General features: G+C 45.0%; 1 protein-coding gene across 3 annotated transcripts in view; it reads left to right on the forward strand.

Annotated features, from left to right (window-relative positions):
* Positions 1-21,685, forward strand: part of LOC144690622 (ephrin type-B receptor 2) — a 1,056,594-nt gene that overhangs the window by 971,034 nt on the left and 63,875 nt on the right. The window lies entirely within an intron of this gene.

A 21,685-nucleotide genomic window follows, 5' to 3' on the forward strand; every position in this document is an offset into this window, starting at 1 on the left:
GTATATTCTTGCACAGCACCTTACCAGCCTCAGAAAACAAATTCAGAGATCAGAGGAGCACAGCTGAAGGATGCAGAATGAAGTCAGGTTAGAGCCAAGAAAGCTACCCTGATTACGTCCCAAGCAAACAGGAATTAAGGCAATATCAGGATTAGCAGAAAGATCTGACAGTCATTGATGACCTTTTAGTCTTCAATGACAGACTGGTAGTTCCAAGAGCGATGGGGAAGACATTCTCCAAAAACTCCATGGTGGTTATTTGGGCACTGCAAAATGCAGAGACGGGCGCTACAGTCATTTTGGTGCTTGGGAATTTTGAAAGCCATAGAAGAACCTATTATGATGTCATACTTGTGCCCCCAACAGTCAAGAACCTACAGAACCATTACTACCATCAACATTTCCGTTTAGACCTTGGCAAAGGCTAGGAATAGATCTGTTTGATTTTAGAGGTCAAATTTACCTCCTAGTTATTGACTATTTCTCTTGCTGGTTAAAGATCACCAGACTCCATACCACAACCACAGAAGTCATGGTAAAGGCCTTAAAATGCTTTTATTCCACATGCGATATTCCAGATGGATTGTCTCAGACAACAGTCCACAGCTCGTAAGTCAAGACTTCAGACAAATTGCTGGAAAATATAGGTTTCACCAGGTGACCAGTTCACCACACCATCCACAGAAGGACATATAGCTGGAAAAACTATCAAGATGTTTATGAAAAAGAATAATGACCTAGATTTGGCCTTAGTTAATTACAGGGCGACACCATTAAGTAATGGACTTTCACCAGCAGAACTACTATTGGGGAGAAGACCAAATACTCAACTTCCTTCATTACAACATAAACTCAAACCTAAGGTCATGTTAGAAGATCATGAGCAAGTAAGGCGTAAAGAGGAAACTCAGAAAGATGGCATAATCACAGGCATAGAACGAAAACACTATCCACGTTAGTACCTGGATAGTGTATAAGATCCAACTGATCCAGCATCTTCAATCTTTTGGAGCAGAGTTCCAGATTTTCACAACCTTTGTGTGGAAAAATGCTTCCTGACTTCACTCCTGAAGGGCCGATCTCTAATTTTAAGGTTATCTCCTCATATTTTTGACAATGCAGTGGAACTAGCCACAATCTTCGAATCCTCCTTAGACACAGGGCTCCGGCTTGTACAAGTCCCACCTCCCCCAGAATCAGCCTCCTTGTCCCAGGAATCTAAAACCCTCCCTCTTGCACCATCTCTCCAGCCACATGTCAAAAGAGCTGAATTCCCGAGGCGAGGTGAGAGTGACTGCCCTTGACATTAAGGCCATATTTGACCGAGTGTGGCATCAAGGAGCCCTAGCAAAACTGGAGTCAATGGGAATCAGGGGGAAAACTCTCCGCTGGATGGATTCATTCCTAGCACAAAGGAAGATGATTGTGGTTGTTGAAGGTCAGTCAGCTCAGCTCCAGGACATCACTGCAGGAGTTCCTCAGGGTAGTGTCCTCGGCCCAACCATCTTCAGCTGCTTCATCAATGACCTTCCTTCTGTCATAAGGTCAAAAGTGGGGATGTTCGCTGATGATTGCACAATGTACAGCACCATTTGCAACTACTCAGATACTGAAGCAGTCCATGTCCAAATGCAGCAAGAACTGGCCAATGTCCAGGCTTGGGCTGACAAGTGGCAAGTAACATTCGTGCCACACCAATGTCAGGCAATGACCATCTCCAACAAGAGAGAATCCAATCATTTCCCCTTGATGTTCAATGGCATTACCACCACTGAATCCCCCACTTTCAACATGCTGGGGGTTACCATTGACCACAAACTGAACTGGATTAGCCATATAAATACTGTTGACTACAAGAGCAGGTCACAGGCTAGAAATCGTGCAATGAGTAACTCACCTTCTGACTCCCCAAAGCCTGTCCACCATCTACAAGGCACAAGTTAGGAGTGTGATGGAATACTCCTCACTTGCTTGGATGAGTGCAGCTCCTACAACACTGAACAAGCTGGACACCGTCCAGGTCAAAGCAGTCTGCTTGATTGGCACCCCATCCACAAACATTCACTCCCTTCACCACCGACGCAAAGTAGCAGCAGTGTGTAACATCTACAGGATTCACTGCAGGAATTCACAAAGGTTCCTTAGACAGCACCTTCTAAATCCACGACCATTATCACCTAGAAGGACAAGAGCAGCAGATAGATGGGAACACCACCGCCTGGAAGTTCCCCTCCAAGTCACTCACCATCCTGACTTGGAAATATATTGCCGTTCCTTCACTGTCGCTGGGTGAAAATCCTGGAAATCCCTTCCTAACAGCACTGTGGGTGTACCTACAACCACATGGACTGGAGCGGTTCAAGAAGGCAGCTCACCACCACATTCTCAAGGGCAACTAGGGTTGGGCAATACATGCTGGACCAGCCAGTGAAGCCCACATCCCGTGAATGAATAAAAAAAAGTTCATCAGCTCTATCTTCCTATTTTTGGCTCATCAGCATGTGGTAGCAAGAGGAATCTGGAGATTACTTGTGCCATGGTCAAGGATGGCACTGAGTGGCTGCAGGGCATTCTGAGGGAATTTAGTGAACAGCCAGAGATTGTGTTCATATCAGTACCAGTGGCATAGGAGGAACTGGCCAGAATTGACTGGGAGATGAGCCTAGCAGGAAAGACAGTGGAACAGCAATGGCAGGAGTTTCTGGGAGTAATTTGGGAGACACAGCAAAAATTCATCCCTAGGAAGAAGAAGCATACTAAAGGGTGGACGAGGCAACCATGGCTGACAAGGGAAGTCAGGGACAGCATAAAAGCTAAAGAGAAAGCATACAATGCGGCGAAGAGCAGTGGGAAACCAGGGGATTGGGAAGCCTACAAAGACCAACAGAGGACAACTAAAAAAGAAATAAGGAGGGAGAAGATTAAATATGAGGGTAAACTAGCCAGTAATATAAAAGAAGATTGCAAGAGTTTTTTTAGATATATAAAGGGTAAGAGAGAGGCAAAAGTGGACATTGGGCCACTGGAAAATGACGCTGAAGAAGTAGTAATGGGGAACAATGAAATGGCGGAGGAACTGAATAGGTACTTTGCGTCAGTCTTCACAGTGGAAGACACGAGTGACAACCCTAAAGTTCAAGAGAGTTGGGGGGCAGAGGTGAGTATGGTGGCCATTACCAAGGAGAAGGTGCTAGGAAAACTGAAAGGTCTGAAGGTGGATAAATCACCTGGACCAGATGGATTACAGCCCAGAGTTCTGAAGGAGACAGCTGAAGAGATAGTGGAGGTGTTAGTGGCGATTTTTCAGGAATCACTGGAGTCAGGGAGGGTCCTAGAGGACTGGAAAATCACTAATGTAACCCCCCTGTTTAAGAAGGGAGTGAGGCAAAAGACGGGAAATTACAGGCCGATTAGCCTGACCTCGGTTGTTGGTAAGATTATAGAGTCCATTATTAAGGATGAGATTTCAGAATACTTGGAAGTGCATGGTAAAATCGGGCTAGTCAGCATGGTTTCATCAAGGGGAGGTCATGCCTGATAAATCTGTTAGAATTCTTTGAGGAGGTAACGAGTAGGTTAGACAAAGGAGAGCCAATGGATGTTATCTACTTGGACTTCCAGAAGGCCTTTTACAAGGTGCCGCACAGGAGGCTGCTCAGTAAGATAAGAGCCCATGGTGTTAGAGGCAAGTTACTAGCATGGATAGAAGATTGGCTGTCTGGCAGGAGACAGAGAGTGGGGATAAGGGGGTCCTTCTCAGGATGGCGGCCGGTGACTAGCGGAGTTCCGCAGGGGTCAGTGTTGGGACCACAACTTTTCACTTTATACATTAATGATCTAGATGAAGGAACTGAGGGCATCCTGGCTAAGTTTGCAGATGATACAAAGATAGGTGGAGGGACAGGTAGTATTGAGGAGGCGGGGAGGCTGCAGAAGGATTTAGACAGGTTAGGAGAATGGGCAAAGAAGTGGCAGATGGAATACAACGTGGGGAAGTGTGAGGTCATGCACTTGGTAGGAAGGATAGAGGCATAGACTATTTTCTAAATGGGGAGAGAATTCAGAAATCTGGAGTGCAAAGGGACTTGGGAGTCCTAATCCAGGATTCTCTTAAGGTTAACTTGCAGGTTGAGTCGGTAGTTAGGAAGGCAAATGCAATGTTGGCATTTATTTCGAGAGGACTAGAATATAAAAGCAGGGATGTGCTGCTGAGGCTTTATAAGGCTCTGGTCAGACCACATTTAGAATATTGTGAGCAATTTTGGGCCCCGTATCTCAGGAAGGATGTGCTGGCCATGGAGAGGGTCCAGAGGAGGTTCACTTGAACGATCCCAGGAATGAAAGGCTTAACGTATGAGGAACGTTTGAGGACTCTGGGTCTATACTCGATGGAGTTTAGAAGGATGAGGGGGGATCTGATTGAAACTTACAGAATACTGAAAGGCCTGGTTAGAGTGAACGTGGGGAAGATGTTTCCATTAGGAGGAGAGACTAGGACCCGAGGGCACAGCTTCAGAGTAAAGGGAAAACCTTTTAGAACAGAGCTGAGGAGAAACTTTTTTAGCTAGAGAGTGGTGAATCTATGGAATTCATTGCCACAGAAGGCTGTGGAGGCCAGGTCATTGAGTGTATTTAAGACCGAGATAGATAGGTTCTTGATTGGTAAGGGGATCAAAGGTTACGGGGAGAAGGCGGGAGAATGGGGTTGAGAAACTTATCAGCCATGATTGAATGGCGGAGCAGACTCGGTGGGCCGAATGGCCTAATTTCTGCTCCTATGTCTTAGGGTCTTATGATCATACCCCTGCCCAGGTGACCCCGCAAAGTCTCCTCACTCACATCTGGGGGCTTGTGCGAAAATGGGGAGAGCTGTCTCACAGACTAGTCAAGCAACAGCCTGACATAGTCATCCTCACGGAATCATACCTTACAGATAATGTCCAGAACTCTTCCAACACCATCCTTTGGTATGTCCAGTCCCACTGAAAGGGTAAGTCCAGAAAAGCTGGTGGCACAGTGGTAAATAGTCGGAAAGGAGTTGCCCTGGAAATCCTCAACATTGACTGAAGCCTCATGGCATCAGGTCAAACCTGGACAATGAAATCTCCAGCTGATTACCATCTACTGCCACCACCACCAACCCCACCCCCCACCCCGCTCCCTCACGACCCCCTCAGCCAATCAATCTGTACTCCTCCATGGTGAACATTTGGAAAAAACACTGAGCATGGCAAGGGCACAGAATGTACTCAGGTGGTAAGAGTTCTGTGGCAACAGGGTCCCATTTTCATACTGAGGATACCCTCAATCATGTTGTATGCCATTACCACTTTGCTAAATGGGATGGATTCAGAACAGGTCTAGCAGCTCAAAACTGCTCAAAGCTGAGCATTCATTAGGTGCTGTGGGTCAGCATCAGCAGCAGAATAGTATTCAACCACAATGTGTTGTGTAGGGCGTTGGATATAGTTTGGTAGGTCTGAAGTAGTTATATGTAGATTAACTGTAAGTCTTTATTGACTTGAACTATTTACAAATATACAGTAAAGGGTACAAGCTAGGAGCTTTCTCCATGCTTGCTGGTACACGCGGCTCTGTCCAACACTCGGCTGACCTTGGGTACGGGTCATGTACTCTCTTACATCACTGTGTGGGCGGGAGTATTCTCAGTCCTAAATTAACCCTATATGTGCCAGACCCTTCTACTACATGTGTAAGCTTATGACCCAGCATATCCCTCACTCTACCATGACCATCAAGCCAGGGGATCAACCCTGGTACAGTGAAGAGCGCAGGAAGCATGCCAGGAGCAACATCAGGCATCCCTAAAAAAATGAGGTGCCAAATTGGTGAATCAACAACATAGGGCTACATGCATGCCAAACAGCAGAAACTGCATGCAACAGACAGAGCTAAGCGATTGAACAACCAATAGATCAGATCAAAGTTGTGCCACATGCAGTCGTGAATGGTGGTGGACAATTAAACAACTAACCAGAGGAGGAGGCTCCACAAATATCCCCATCCTCAATGATGGGTGAGCCCAGCACATCAGTGCAAAAGACAAGGCTGAAGCATTTGCTGTAATCTTCAATGAGAAGTGCCAAATGGATGATCGATCTCAGCTTCCTCCTGAGGTCCCCAGCATCACAGATGCCAGTCTTCAGCCAATTCGATTCACTCCACATGATATCGAGAAATAGCGGAAGGCAGGATACAGCAAAAACTATGAGCCCTGACAACATCCCAGCAATAGTAATGATGACTTGTGCCACAGAACTAGACATACCTATAGCCAAGTTGTTCAAATACAATACCAGTATCTACTCGATAATGTGGAAAATTGCCTAGGTATGTCCTGTCCACAGAAAACAGGATAAATTCAACCTGGTCATTTACCACCCTATCAGTCTACTCTCCATCATCAGCAAAGTGATGGAAGGTTTTGTCTACAGTACTGTTAAGCAGCACTTACTCAGCAATAACCTGCTCACTAACATTCAGTTAGGGTTCTGCCAGGGCCACTCAGCTCCTGATGTCATTACAGCATTAGTCCAAACATGGACAAATGAGCTGAACTCAATATATCGCCGTTCCTTCACTGTCGCTGGGTCAAAATCCTGGAACTCCCTCCCTAACAGCACTGTGGGTGTACCTACACCACATGGACTGCAGCGGTTCAAAAAGGCAGCTCATCACCATCTTCTCAAGGGCAATTAAGGATGGGCAATAAATGCTGGCCTAAGCTGGTAATGGCCATATCTGTGAATGAATAAAAAAGAAATAGGTGAGGTGACAGAGACTGTCCTTGACACCAAGACAACATTTGACAGATTGTGGCATATCAAGGAGCCCTGGCAAAACTGGAGTCAATGGGAATCAGGAGAAGAATTCTTCACTGGTTGGAGTCATATCTGGCACAAAGGAAGATGGTTGTGGTTGTTGGAGGCCAATCATTTCAATTGCAGGACGTTGCTACAGGAGTTCCTCAGGGCAGTGTCCTAGGCCCAACCATCTTCCACTGTTTCATCAATCACCTTCCCTTCATCATAAGGTCAGAAGTGGGGATGTTCACTGATGATTGCACAATGTGCAGTATCATCCACGACTCCTCAGATACTGAAGCAGTCCGTGCCCATATGCAGCATGAACCGGACAATATTCAGACTTGGGGTGATAAATGGCAAGTAGCATTCATGCCACACAATTGCCAGGCAATGGCCATCTCCAACAAGAGAGAATCTAACCATCGCCCCTTGACATTCAATAGCATTACCATCGCTGAATCCCCCAATATCAACATCCTGGTGGTTACCATTGACCAGAAACTGAACTGGACCAGCCATATAAATACGGTGGCTACAAGGGCAGGTCAAAGGCTGGGACTTCTGCAGAGAGTAACTCAGCTCCTGACTCCCCAAAGCCTGTCTGCCATCTGCTAATCATTACTTTTTGATAGCTTTTCATCAGCTTCCTGGTTATTAACTGCAATGAAAATTGAAGACATTCCAACACATAAGGACAGTGAAGGAACATCCGGTTAGTTTATTCCAGAATTTAGTCTACCATGTAAAGAGATGGTTACAGGTAGACGAGATTGTGACTGACAGCAGGGTAAGGGAATCTAATACAGAAGAAGGCATCATAAACATGTCCTGTCCAACAGGTTTGATGTACTTGCTACCTGTGGAGATAAGCATGAAAGCTGCAAGAAGGATGGTCAGAAACTAACCATGCTGCCAAGAAGCAGGAAGCAGGGAAGGAGCAGAATAGAAAGGTTGTGGTTATTAGTAATCCCACAACTGGGGAAATAGAGAATATCCTGTCCAATTGTGATCAAAAGTCCAGTTTTGCCTAACTAATGTCAGGATGAGGAATACATTACTGAAGCTGATAAGGAACTTGGAAAGAGAAGATGAAAAATCAACTGTTGTGGTCTGTGTGGTAAAATAAAAAAGACCTTGAGAATAATATTCTCAGAATTATTACCTCAATCATATGCTAATTTGCTTAGGGATGGAGCAATCAGGAAAATGAATGCATGGCTGGAAGATTGGGATAAAGAGGGGTTCCATTTCAGCAAGCATTAGCACAGAAAGGAACTGTCAAGAGACAGCTTGCACATAAACCAGGCAGGGGCTAAAGTCTTACTGAAAAGGATTAACAGGTTTGTCAGAAGGCTTTAAATCAATAACAACCTAATGATAGGAAAAAGATGGTATGAAAACAAAGTACAAAATATCATAAGGATAACACAGAATTATAGAATCATAGAATGGTTACAGCTCAGGAAGAGGCAATTCAGCCAATCATGTCTGTGCTGGTCTCTGCAAGAGCCACTCACCTAGTGCGACTACCTTACTTTCCCCCGTAGCCCTGCACATTTTTCCTCTTCAGATACTTATCCAATTCTCTGTTGAAAGCTACGATTGAATCTGCCTCCACCACACTCTTAGACAGTGCATTCCAGATCCTAACCACTTGACGCAGAATTGTTACAGTGCAGAAGGAGGCCATTTGGCCCATCATGTCTGCACTGGCTCTCTGAATAAGCAATTCTCTTAGTGTCATTCTCCCACCTTCTCCCCATCACCCTGCACATTCTTCCTTTTCAGATAACAGTCTAATTCCTTTTTGAATATTTTGATTCAAAATATCTCAACCACAATCTCAGGCAATGCATTCCAGGCCTTAACCACTCACTGCATGAACAAGTTTTTCTCGTATCGCTTTTGCCTATTGCCTTAAACCTGTACCTTCTCATTCTCAATCATTTCACGAGTGGGAACAGTTTCTCCCTATCTACCCTGTTCAGACCCCTCATGATTTTGAAAACCTCTATCAAATCTCCTCTCAGCCGTTCCTTCTCCAAGGAAAACAGTCCTTACTTCTCCAATCTATCTTCATAATTGAAGTTCCTCATCCCTGGAACCATTCTCATGAATCTTTTCTGCACTCTCTCGAATGCCTTCCTATCTTTCCTAACATGCGGTGCCCAGAACTGGTTGCAATACCCCAGATGAGGGTAAACTTATACAAGTCCAACATAACCTCCTTGCTCTAGTATTCTTTGTCCCTATTAATAAAGCCTAGGATACTGTATGCTACTGCCTCATTCTCTCCTCTCCTGGCACCTTCAATGACTTATGAACATATACACCCAGGTCCCTCTGCCCTCGCACCCCCTTTATGCCTATACCCTTTATTTTATGTTGTCTCTCCATGTTCTTCCAACTGAAATGAATCACTTCACATTTCTCCACATGAACTTCATTTGTCACTTGAGTGCCTATTCCACCAACTTGTCTATGTCCTTTTGAAGTTCTATGCTATCCTCCTCAAAGTTCACAATGTTTCCAAGATTCGTATCATCCATAAATTTTGAAATTATGCCCTGTACGCCAAGATGTAGATCATTAATATATATCAGGAAAAGCAAGGGTCCCAATACTGACCCTGGGGAACTCCACAACGAATCTTCCTCTGCCTGAAAATGTGCAGGGTTACAAGGAAAAGGCAGGAGATTGACACTAAGTTAAAATGCTCATGGAGTTGGTGCAGACACGATGGGCAGAATGGTCTCCTTCTACACCGTAACAATTTTGTGATTCTATGAAAAACATCTATTAGCCAGTGCTTTCTGTTTCCTGTTCACTCAGCTAATTTTGTATCCATGTTGCTACTGCCCCTTTTATTCCGTGACCTATAACTTTGCTCACAAGTCTGCTGTTGTGCATCACTACATCAGATGCCTTTTGTAAGTCTGTGTACACCACATCAACAGCATTGCCTTCATCAACCCTGTCTATTACCTCTTCAAAAACTCCAGCAAGTTAAATGCAATTTTCTCTTAAGAAATCCATGCTGGCTCTCCTTAATTAACCCACACCTGTCCATGTGGCTATTCATTTTGTCCTGAATTATTGTTTCCAGAAGTTTCTTCACCACCAAAGTAAAACTGCTGTCACTGGTCTTATTTTTACACCTTATTTTGAACAACAGTGTAACATTTGCAATTCTCCAGTCCTCTGGAACCACCCCGAAGTCTAAGGAAGCCTGAAAAATTTTGGCCAGTGCCTCCTCGATTGCCACTCTCACTTCCCTCAGTATCCTTGGATGCATCTCATCCAGTCCTGATGCATTTTCAACTGTAAGTACAGACAGCCTATCCAATCCCTCCTCCTTATCAATTTTAAACCCTTCAAGTGTCTGAATTCCCTCCTCTTTCACCGTGATCTAGGCATCATTTTGTTCCTCGGTAAAGACAGATGCAAAGTATTCACTTAATGCCTCAGCTATGCCCCCATGCATAAGTCCATCTTTTGATCTCTAATCAACTCTATGCCTCCTTCAACCACCCTTTTATTATAGAACATATTGGGATTCATTTTTATGTTAGCTACCTGTCTCTTTCAATATGCAATCTTTGCTTTTCTTATTTGCTTTTTTACCTCCCCTCTGAACCTTCTATATTCAGCCTGGTTCTCAATTGTATTTCCTGCCTGACATCTGTCATAAGCACATTTTTTCTCCTTTATCTTATTCTCTATTTTTTTATTATCCAGAGAGCTCTGGATTTGTTTGCCTACCTTTCTCATTCGAGGGAATATACCTTGACAGTGCCCAGACTTTGAAGGTAGCTCAATGTTCTGTTTCCTGTCCAGCTTTGACTCCAATTTATTTGGTCCAGATCCATTCTTGCCCCATTGAAGTTGGCTTCCTCCCAGTTAATTATTCTTACTCTGGATTGTTCATTGTTCATTGTTCTTTTCCATAGCCAGCCTGAAGCTTATGATACAAAGATCACTGTCCAGTAACTGTTTTCCTACTAACATGTGGTCTACTTGGCCCACCTCATTACTAAGATCCAGAATGTCAAATGCCAAATTTCTCATTGGATTGGAAACTTATTGCTGTAGAAAATTCTCCTGAACACACTCTAGGAACTCTTGCCCCTCTCTGCCTTTTACACTCCCACTATCCCAGTCTATACTCAGTTAATTAAAACCCCCCATTATAACTGCTCTATGATGTTTGCACCTCTCTGTAATTTCCTTCCAAGTTTGTTCCTCTACATCCTCCCCACTAGTTGGTGGCCTATAGACTACACCGAGTAATGTAATTGCACCTTTTTTGTTTCTTAGCTGTAGCCAAGTAGATTTCTACCTTGACCCCTTTGGGAGGTGCTCGTTCTCCAGGACTGCAGTGCTCTCCTGAATAAATATTGCCACCCCTCCCATTTTTCTTCCTTTCATATCTTTCCTGAACACCCTATATCCAGGAATATTTAATGCCTAGTCCAGTCAGGCTTCCTGAATCCTTCCCTGAATCCTGACTGCAGCCCCACATCCCTCTTTCTTCCTATGTCGTTGGTACCAATGTGACCACGACTGCTGGCTATCTATTGCCCTAGCTATTGAATCATGTATCACCATTGCTCTTCCAGACTTTCTTGTACCCCCTGTACAGCTAAGCCACCCGTGGTGGCATAGACTTGGCTCTGGCTGTACTCCCCAGATAAAATATCACCCTCATCAGTATTCAGAACTAAATACTGGTTGGATGCACTTAGGGGACTCCTGTACTACCTCCCTGTTCCTTTTTGACTTTCAGGTGGTCACCCATTCCATCTCTCCCTGCATACTCTTAAGCAGTGGGGTGACCACATCTATAAACATTGTATCCAGAAAGCTCTCAACCTCATGAATGCACTGCAGTGATGCCACTTGCTGCCCAAATATGAAAACCCAGAGCTCAAGCTGCTGCAACTGACGACACTTTCTGCACAAATAGTTATCCAGGACACAGGAAGCATTCTGGAGTTCCCACATAGCAGAGAATGTGCACTCTGAAGGTTGGACCAGCCATGCCATTTCACTATTTACTAATTAATAATCTTGTTACTGTTGGTAAATCTTACTATGAGTAATAAATCTTACCAATAATCATAAAGATTTACCAATACTAATAAACCTTGCTAATACTGATAAATCCTACTAATACTTAATGTACCTTACTAGTGGTAATAAACCTTACTTAAAAACAGCTACTTATTTGTTACTTGTTATTAATGGTTAATTTTTTTAACATTTGTTAAACTCCCAATTTTTAGGCTCAGTCCTTAAGCAGCAATGCTCACCAGCCAATCACGATACAACTTTCCTGTGATGTCACTGTTCACTTTTTTTCAAGCTCAGGGTGCTCTTGGACCCCTCTGCCTCTCTCCCCTAGGTAAGTGCTGTAGGCCTCACTCCTTGGGCTTTATCTATCCACTCCACAGTCAGTGTTTCTCCTGCAGTTCTGCTCTTCTCTGCCTCTTTCCCCAAAGGTAAGTAAAAAAAGTTTTTCTTCTGGTCAACACTTCTTCTTTTGCTAATCACCTTAAATTAGCGTTCTCTGGTTCTCGATCCTTCTCAACTCTGTCCAGTCCCCACTAATTTTGAATAAGTCTATTAAATGCCTTCTAAACACCCCAGCTTTTGCAATCTATCTACTTAACTGAAGTTCCACATTCCTGGAACCATTCCTGTGAATCTTTTCTGCACCGTCTCTAGTACACATCGTTCCTAAAGTGCAGTACCCAGAACTGGAAGCAGTTCTCCTGTTGCAGCAGAACCAGTATTTTATATAGGTTTATGAAAACTTATTTTATTTTGTACTCTATGCCTCTACTTACAAAGCTCAACATCTCATTTCCTTTATTAAGCACGCTGTCAAACTGCCCTGCCACTTTCAATGACTTTTGCATATATACACCCGGGTCCCATTGCTCCTGCACCCCCTTTAGAACTGTACCTTTTATTTTATATTGTCATCAGCCATGTCCTCCGTGGGTAGGCCTTGTTCCCAAGGAGCCATCCCTGCAGCTTCTGTGAACCCTGGAAGACTTGAGGGATCTGTGACCGACTGAGGATGTAGGATGCTGGTTGTCCTTATCCCAGGCAGAATGGAAAAAGTTGTGTGCCGTCGCAAAGACAGCATCCATGACCTCATGGCTTGTGAGATCCCACAGATGTCACCTGTGGAGCCCTGAAAGGAGCCACTGGCATAGAAATTGAATGCCGCTGTCATTTTCACGGCCACTGGCAGTGGATGCCCTCCATGTCCCCGTGGCACCAAATCCTGTGGCAGGTGACCAACCAGTTTCCTGGACATGCGCTGTCTTCAGCAACACTGCTTTTCAGTCATCTGCAGGAATGAAAGGCAGCGCCTATAGACTCTGGGTGTCGCTAGGCACTGACCAGCAATGGCTTGCTGTGGATCTCCAACGGCGTGTGCGGGAGCCCCAGTTCCCCCCTTCTTCCAAAGGGTGCTGTTCCTCCATCTCTGCGCAACCAGGAGCCTCAGTCACTCTCTCCTTTATAGGCCATCAGGCAAGCAGCTAATTCACCAGGCTCCATGCTCCTGATGTACTCCTCCTGCTGGATGAGAGAGAGAGATACATGGGTGAGCATGGGTGTACTAAGAACCTGTCCTGGTTAAGCGTGGAGGCTCTTAACGCTTCCCGGAGAGTGCTGGCCATCGTTTGGATGGCCAGAGATTAGTGTGCTGCTTGGCTGCCCGAAACCCCACCCACCTCCGCCCCACCTGACCAATTGGCGGCAGCTTTGCCCATTGGACTGCATGCTGTGCTCTCAGCTCAGCCGCAGGCATTCTCCTAACCTGCACTGCAAGGCTGCACTGTTAGCTTAAACCACGGGGGAGACTGGTCCAAACCGGGATGCTGTCAGTGCAAGAGGCTGTGAGAGCCTCCGCCAGTGACTGCTCCATGGCCAGCTTTAGCAAGGGGATTGTACAACGTGTGCAGTCATACAATTGTTCTGCAGTCCACTAAAACACTCATGACTTTGCAGTCTGTGCTGGAGCAGGTGAAAAGCTCTGGAGCACTTGGTGGCACTTTGATGTCTCTGCGTTGCTTGAGTGGGCAGATAAGCTAGAGGCCCGACTCCAATCATATCAATGGCTGCACTTGAACTGCCTCAGTTGCAGAGGAATGGTCACTTTATATAAGGTGTCCCAAATGCATGGCCGCTTTCCTCGCCCACCCTACCCCTCACCCCGAATGCTTGTGTGCTGTATTGAACCACAAGGCAGCCCTTGCACCCCCCCCACCACCACCCCAACAAGTCGCCTCAATGGCAGGGCTGCCCTTGTGCCCCCCTCCCTCAAAAGTCACCTTAATCGCAAGGCAGCCCTTGCCCAACCCCCCCCCCCCCCCCCCCACTCCGAAACACGCCTCAAGCTTGAAGTCCAACAGGTAACCCTGGCGAGTGCTGCACAATGTTACTGTGCACTCACCTCCAAGCTCCCCTCAAAGTGCAGCCCGCCAAGTGCACACTTTTTATATCTGTTGTGAAACACATCAGTCGCACCAACATGGACAGACAATCCAGCAGGGGGGTACGATTCCGGCAGGCTGGCTTAATAATCATATGGAGATGCATTACAATGAGGTACCAGACATCCGATGGCAGGAAACATGGTGAGCTGAGCAGACGATGACAAACTGGGTTCACACCGTCGTGATATTGTCAAATATCATCATATTGTCTGCACACACCACCGAACATGCCCGGTGCTGGCAGGCATGGAAAATACCAGCCTGTCTTTTGAGTTTTGCATCCACGGGCTGGCTGGGTATGGTCTGTACCCTGCCCATTGCAAACAGCGGCTGGGACAAGCTGTTTGATACGATCCACCTGTCTTTGGGACATACGGCCTACATACATAGCATCACACTGCCACTGAAATTTATATACCACATTACTCATTTGTGTGATAGGCTTGACAGGAACATCCATGTCTCTTTTTTTAGCAACAATCATAAGACTTCATTCGCTCCATTGTGTCCTCTGAACCGCCCTCTGAAAGAGCAACTTGGTTTGTCCCACTCATCCACCTTTTCCCCCGGCCCTGCAAGTTCGTACTATTTAGATAATTATCCAGTTCGCTTTTGAAAGATTGAATCTGCTTCTACCACACAGTCAGGCAGTGCATTCCTGACCCCAACCACTTGCTGTGTAAAATAGGTATCCTTGTGTCGCTTTTGTTTTTTTGCCATTCACCTTAAATCGTTGTCTTCTGGTTGTCAACCCTTGCACCTAATAGGAACAGTATCTCCCGACCTATTTTTTCCCAGACACCTCAAGATTCTGAACAACTCTTATCAAATTGCCTCTCAATCTTCTTTTCTCTGAAGAGAACAGCCCCAGATTTTCCAATCTACCTTCATAACTGAAATCCCTCATTCCTGGAAACCATTCTTGTGAATCTTTCCTGCACCCTCTCTAATGCCTTTATATCCTTCCTAAAGTATGCTGTCCAGAATTGCACACAATAGTCCTGTTGAAGCTGAACCAGTGTTTCAAAAAAGTTAATCATAATGTAACACACCAGGAAGGGGAGAGTTACCCGGACACTTTCGACGAAATTTTGCGGCCTCTCCCGCCAGTGGGATTTTCCGGTCCCACCGAAGTAAAATGGACTTTTGAATGGCTCGCCGCATTTCACAGCCCTGCCCCCACCACGGTGGGGCCTTAAAGTTCCAGGAGGCATTCACTTGCATTAGGATAGGGTCCTCTGATTGGGTCCATGGTCACAGACAGGAGGATGTGACTGTGAGTGAGACAGTTCTGGGGATTGAGAAGGGAGAAGTGGAGCAACCTCAGCCCTTGCAATTGTCTAACAGGTTTGAGGTTCTTGCAGCCTGTATGGACAGATGCAAGGTTTTGGGTGTCTTGGTGCATGAATCACAACAGGTTAGCGTGCAGATACAGCAAATGATTAGAAAGGCAAATAGGATGTTGTTATTTATTGCAAGGGGAATGGAATATAAAGTAGGGATGTTTTGTTACAGTTGTACAGGCTGTCGGTGAGACCACATCTCGAGTATTGTGTACAGTTTTGGTCTCCTTATTTAAGACAGAATAGAAATGCATTAGAAACATTTCAGAGATGGTGTACTCGACTAATACATGGGATGAGGGGGTTATCTTATAAGGAAAGATTGGACAGGCTGAGCCTGTATCCATTGGAGTTTAGAAGAATGAGAGGTGATCTTATTGAAATATAAGATGCTGAGGGGAATTGACAAGGTGGAAGAGACTAGAACTAGGGGACACAGTTTAAAAATAAGGGGTCTCCCATTTAAGACGGAGATGAAAAGAAATTGTTTCTCTCAGAGAGTGTCTCTTCTGCAGAGGGTGGTGGAGGCAGAGTCAGTGAATATTTTTAAGGCAAAGGTAGATAGATTCTTGACTGACAAGGAAGTTGAAGGTTATCGGGGATAGGCGGAATGTGGAGTTGAGACCACAGTGAGATCAGCCATGATCTTATTGAATGGTGGAGCAGGTAAAATGACCTACTCCTGCTCCTGATTCATATGTTCATATGTAGGGTGGATGGTACAGACAGCCACTCAAGTTGGGGGGAGTTAATAGGAATGTAGTGGTTGTCTGGGACAGTATGGTCTGGGGAATAGACACAGTTCTGTGCAGCTGAGCGTGAGAGTCCAGAAGGCTGTGTTGCCTACCTGATGTCAGTATTCAGGACATCTGTTCTGGGCTGGAGAGGAATTTGCAATGGGTCTGGGAGGATCAAATGACCTGCCTGGTCCATGTAGCTGCCAAAGACATAGGTAGGACTAGGAAAGAACTTCTGCTTCGAGAGTATGAGCAGCTGGCAACTAAATTAAAAAGCAGAAACAGAAAGGTAATAATCTCTGGATTATTACCTGAGACACGAGCAAATTGGAGCAAGGTAAATAAGATTAAATATGTGGCTCAAAGATTGGTGTGGGAGAAACAGGTTTTAATTCATGGGTCACTGGCTTGTACTGGGAAAAGTGGGAGCATTGGGACGGTCTTCACCTGAACCGTGCTGGGACCAGTGTTATGGTGAGTTGTATAACAAGGGTGATAGAGAGAGCTTTAAGCTAAATAGCTTAATAGTTGGGGATCAAGTGAGGGAAGATGATTAAAGAGAGATGACAAAGCAAAAGAACAAGGTAGCAATGAGGGAAATGATAGTCAGGAGGAGGGAACACAGAATGTTAGCAGAATAAGGACACATCATAATACAGTTAAACAATCAAGTCAGGGGAGTACAGCTGCATTAAGTTTCAAGGGAGTAAGGCAAGGCTGGATGGCCTCTACTTTAATGCCAGGAGTATTACAGGTAAAACGGATGAGTTAAGGGTGAGGATTGACACGTGAAATTGTGATATAGTAGCCATCACTGAGATGTGGTTGAGGGAGGGGCAGGATTGGCAGCTCAACATTCTGGGATATAGAATCTTCAGGCGAGTCAGGGGAGGGGGTAAAAGAGGAGGAGGCATTGCATTATTAGTTAGGGAGTCAGTTACTGCAGTAAGGAGAGATGATATCTTGGAGAGGGCATCGAATGAAGCTTTGTGGGTAGAGTTTAGGAATAACAAAGGGGCAGCCACATTGTTAGGTGTTTATTATAGACCCCCAGATAGTCAGCGGAAAATTAAGGAGCAAATATGTGCACAACTTGTGGAGGTGTGTAAAAACAATAACAATAGGGTAATTATATTAGGTGATTTCAACTTCCCCAACATTAATTGGGATAGACATAGTGTTAAGGGCTTGGATGGAGTGGATTTCTTGAAATGTGTACAGGAGAACTTTTTAGGTCAATATGTAGAGGGTCCAACAAGGGATGGCGCAGTGCTGGACCTAATTCTGGGGAATAAAGCCAGACAGGTGGCTGAGGTGGTGGTGGGGGATAGCGACCACAACATGAGACAATTTAAGCTTGTTATGGACAAAGAAATAGACAAGTTGCAAAAAAATGTTTTGGATTAGGGAAGAGCGGATTTTAGTAAAATAAGGCAGGATCTGGCCAACGTAGACTGGGAACAGCTACTTGTGGGGAAATGTACACAGCAGCAGTGGGGTGCATTCAAAAAAGGTAGGGTACAGGCTCAACATGATACCTCAAGGGTGATAGGAAGGAGTAACAAGCCCAGAGAACCATGGATGACTAGAGAAATTCAGGATACGATGAGAAGGAAAAGAGGGACTTTTAGCAGGTACAAGGGGAGCAAATCAGCGGAGGCATTCATGGAGTACAGAAAGTGCAGGGTGGAGCTTAAGAAAGCAATTAGGAGAGCAAAGAGTGGATATGAGAAAGCTCTGACTGGTAAAAGTAGGGAAAATCCCAAGATATTCTATAAGTATATCAATGGGAAGAGGATAACCAGGGAAAGAGTAGGGCCCATTAGGGACCAAGGAGGCAGTCTATGGGTGGAGCCAGAGGACATCGATAGAGTGTTGAACGAATACTTCACATCTGCCTTCACCCAAGAGAGTGAGGATAGAGGTATTGAACTCGGGGAGAGAGACTGCGAGGTTCTTGAGCAAATTGATATAGGGAGTGACAAGTTATTGGAGGTGTTGGCAGAATTAAAAGTGGACAAATCTCCAGGTCGGGATGATTTGTGTCCCAGACTGCTGAGGGAGACAAGGGAGGAAACCGCAGGGGCTCTGACTCAAATTTTTAATTCCCCCCTGGCCACAGGGAAGGTGCCAGAGGACTGGAGAACAGCTAATATGGTTCCACTATTTCAGAAGGGTTGTAGAGAGAAGCCAGGGATCTATAGACCAATGAGTCTCACATCAGTGGTAGGGAAACTATTGGAGAAAATTCTGTAGGAGAGAATCTATCTCCACTTGGAGGGGCAAGGTTTGATCAGGGATAGTCAGCATGACTTTGTCAGAGGGAGGTCATGCATAAGAAATTTGATTGAATTGTTTGCGGAGGTGATCAGGTGTATAGATGAGGGTAGTGTAGTTGATGTAGTTTATATGGATTTCAGCAAAGCCTTTGACAAGGTCCCACATGAGAGACTTATAAAGAAGGCAAATGCACGTGGGATACAAGGTAATTTGATGAGGTAGATTCAAAATTGGCTTAGTTGTAGGAGACAGAGAGCGATGACAGGAGGATGCCTAAGTGACTGGAAGCCCGTGTCCAGTGGGGTACCACAGGGACCTGCGCGCGGTCCCCTATTATTCGTCATTTATATAAACAACATAGATGGCTATGTGGGGGCGGGGGGAGTAGTAAGCTTGCAGATGACACAAAGATTGGCTGGGTGGTTAACAGTGAGGGTGAGTGTCTTGGGCTACAGGAAGATATAGACGGGATGGTCAAATGGGCAGATAAGTGGCAGATGAGATTTAACTCTGAAAAGTGTGAGGTGATACACTTTGGAAGGAGTAATTTGACAAGGAAGTATTCAATGAACGGCATGACACTAGGAAGTTCTGAGGAACAAAGGGACTTTTGCGTGTGTGTCCATAGATCTCTGAAGGTGGAGGAGCATGTTGGTGGGATGGTGAAAAAGGCATATGGGACACTTGTCTTTATCAATCGAGGCATAGATTACAAAAGTAGGGAGGTCATGTTGGAGTTGTATAGAACCTTGGTGAGGCCACAGCTGGAGTACTGTGTGCAGTTCTGGTCGCCAAATTTTAGGAAGGATGTGATTGCACTGGAGGAGGTGCAGAGGAGATTCACCAGGATGTTGCCTGGGATGAAACATTTAAGTTATGAAGAGAGGTTGGATAGATTTGGGTTGTTTTTTATTTGGAGCAGAGAAGGCTGAGGGGCGACCTGATCGAGGTGTACAAGATAATGAGGGGCATGGACAGGGTGGATAGGGAGCGGCTGTTTCCCTTAGTTGAAGGGTCAGTCTCGAGGGGACATAAGTTCAAGGTGAGGGGCTGGAGGTTTAGGGGGGATGTGAGGAAAAACCTTTTTACCCAGAGGGTGGTGACGGTCTGGAATGCACTGCCTGGGAGGGTGGTGGAGGCAGGTTGCCTCACATCCTTTAAAAAGTACCTGGATCAGCACTTGGCACATAATAACATTCAAGGCTATGGGCCAAGTGCTGGTAAATGGGATTAGGTAGGTAGGTCAGGTGATTCTCACGTGTCGGGCCTCTTCTGCACTGTGTGATTCAGAGTGTGGCAGGAAAGGAAAGAATGTATAAGCTTCAGAGTATACTAGAAGATAAGGCTAGACATTGCAAAAATAATAAAAAGACAGAATTAAAGGCACGCTAACTGAATATACAAAGCGTTCTCAACAAGGTAGATGAACTGATAGCGCAAATAGAAGTAAACATGGTATAATCTAATAGCCATTACGGAGATGTGACTGCAGGGTGACCAAGACTGGGAACTAAATAAGGGCATTTAACATTTAGGAAGGATAGGCAAAAAGGAAAAGGGAGTGGGTTAGTGCTGATAATAAGGGATGATATCAGTACAATAGGGAGAGTGGATCTTAGATCGGAAGTTCGAGATGTAAAATCAATTTGGGTGGAGCTAAGAAGCAGCAAGGGACAGCAAACACTAGTAGGAGTTGTTTGTAGGCCACCAAACAGTAGTGGTAATGTGGGGCACGGTGTAAATAAAGAACTTGGATGTGCAAGTAACATGGGTAATACAGCAATCATGGCGGACTTCAATCTACATATAGACTGGGTAAAGTAATTAGCACTGATGCTGCGGAGGACAAATGCCTAGAATGTATACAAGATGGTTTTCTAGAACAATATGTTGAGGAACCAACTACAGAATGGGCTATTTGAGACCTCGTGTTGTACAATGAGAAAGGGTTAACTAATAATCCCGTCGTAAAGGAGCCTTTAGGGAAGAGTGACCATAACATGAGAGAATTTTACATGAAGTTTGAAAGTGATGTAGTTCAATGAGAAACCAGGGTTTTAAATCTAAACAAAGGAAACTACAAAGGTAGGAAGGGCAAGTTGGCTGTAGTAGGGAAACTACATTAAAATGTATGATGGTAGACAGGCAATGGCTAGCATTTAAAGAATTAATACATGGTTTCCAACAAATTTACGTTCCTTTGAGGCACAACATTTATAATGAAATAAAACTTAGGAGCAGAAGTAGGCCATTGGGCCCATCGAGTCTGCTGCACCATTCAATGAAATCATGGCTGATCTGATAATCCTCAACTCCACTTTCCTGCTTTTTCCCCATAACCCTTGATTCCCTTACTGATTAAAAATCTGTCTATCTCAGCCTTGAATATACTTAACGACCCAGCCTCTACAGCCCTTTGTGATAAAGAATTCCACAGATTTACCACCCTCTAAAAGAAGAAATTCCTCCTCACCTCTGTTTTAAATGGGCAACCCCTTACTCTGAGATTATGCTCTCTGGTCCTAGACTCTCCACAAGGGGAAACAACCTCTCAGCATCTACCCTGTCAAGCCCTCTAAGAATCTTATATGTTTCAATGAGGTCGCCTCTCATTCTTCTAAACTCCAATGAGTACAGGCCCAACCTACTCAACCTCTCCTCATAAGAATCCCTCCAAACCCAGGATCAACCTACTGAACCTTCTCTGGACTGCCTCCATTGCCAGTATATCTTTCCTTACATAAGGGGACCAAAACTGTTCACAGTATTCTAGGGATAAAAACAAAAAACTACTGCGGATGCTGGAAATCCAAAACAAAAACAAAATTACCTGGAAAAACTCAACAGCATCGGCGGAGAAGAAAAGAGTTGACATTTCGAGTCCTCACGACCCTTCAACAGAACTGAGTATAGTTAGGAGAGGGGTGAAATATAAGCTGGTTTAAGTTGGGGGGGGGGAGAGAAGTTGAGGCGGGGTGGGTGGT

Source organism: Cetorhinus maximus, chromosome 15, assembly GCF_964194155.1.
Source record: "Cetorhinus maximus chromosome 15, sCetMax3.hap1.1, whole genome shotgun sequence".
Classification (NCBI taxonomy): domain Eukaryota; kingdom Metazoa; phylum Chordata; class Chondrichthyes; order Lamniformes; family Cetorhinidae; genus Cetorhinus; species Cetorhinus maximus.